At 49.6% G+C, this 1012-nt stretch overlaps 1 protein-coding gene across 2 annotated transcripts in view; it reads left to right on the top strand.

The window, feature by feature from the left end:
* Positions 1-795: 795 nt before the first annotated feature.
* septin2 (septin 2) overlaps positions 796-1012 on the top strand; it is a 104198-nt gene continuing 103981 nt past the window's right edge. For both annotated transcript variants that reach the window (XM_067995626.1, XM_067995627.1), the window contains exon 1: positions 796-907. The gene's annotated coding sequence lies outside the window, so the exon portion shown is untranslated. The remainder of the gene's footprint in view (positions 908-1012) is intronic.

A 1012-nucleotide genomic window follows, 5' to 3' on the forward strand; every position in this document is an offset into this window, starting at 1 on the left:
CACAAAGGGTAGTGGAAATCTGGAACCCTCTCCCCCAAAAAGCTGTTGAGGCTGGGGGGTCAATTGAAAATTTCAAAACTGAGATTGTTAGTTAAGGGTAATGGAACCAAGGTGGGTAGATGGAGATGAGATACAGATCAGCCATGATCTAATTGAGGGGTTAAATGGCCTACTCCTATGGCATATGTTATTGCCTTGCAATGACTTGACAAGGGTTATTTTAAATGTAGCTCCTTGGAGGCTTTTTCATAGTGTTGATAATCAACGGTTTAAAAATTGCTCACATACTGTCTGCATTAGAGATGTACTGAAAATATAATTTTCTATTTAAAAATTGGTTGATTTGCCATTTCAGGAGAAAAAAATGTTTTATAAGTTGTTAAACTTATTAGAATCGGTAATTGTCCCACTAATGTAAAAGAGAACATATGCCGCTTGCTGCATGTTTAAAGGGGAAGGCACGTCCCACTTGCTTCGCGTTTAAAGGGGAAGGCATGCATGCTTTTGCACATAAGATCAATTCCAGTCATTTATAGCAGTGCGATATCCAGGCTTCAGCGACGGGGGAAATTCCCTCTCATCTGCATTCTGGCCAAGAATAGCGGTGTCACTGTTTGTCGCCTAAACACGCAGCAAGTGGCAGGTGCCTGCCTCTTTAAACACGCAGCAAGTGGCAGGTGCCTGCCTCTTTAAACACGCAGCAAGTGGCAGGTGCCTGTCTCTTTAAACAGTCCCCGCCCCCTGGGGTGCGGTGCTGAGCGCGCTCCAGCTCCAGCCCCACTCTCGCGAGAGTCTGCTCGAGCGCACGGAGCGGGAGCGGTCGGTCAGTCAGAGCCGCCGGAGGTGGAGGAAAGGGCCGAGTTTGCTCCCGTTATCCGCGTTTCAGGCAGTCCCCGGAGCTAGGCCTGTGAGTATTCGGCGGTCCCCGGAGACGGACTCCATTATGAACCGACCCCCCCCCCCCCGACCCTGCGGGTTCTTACAGCTACGCACACGTTTCGGCGCCGCACCA

This window comes from Heptranchias perlo, chromosome 13 (genome assembly GCF_035084215.1).
Source record: "Heptranchias perlo isolate sHepPer1 chromosome 13, sHepPer1.hap1, whole genome shotgun sequence".
In the NCBI taxonomy this organism is placed as follows: Eukaryota; Metazoa; Chordata; class Chondrichthyes; order Hexanchiformes; family Hexanchidae; genus Heptranchias; species Heptranchias perlo.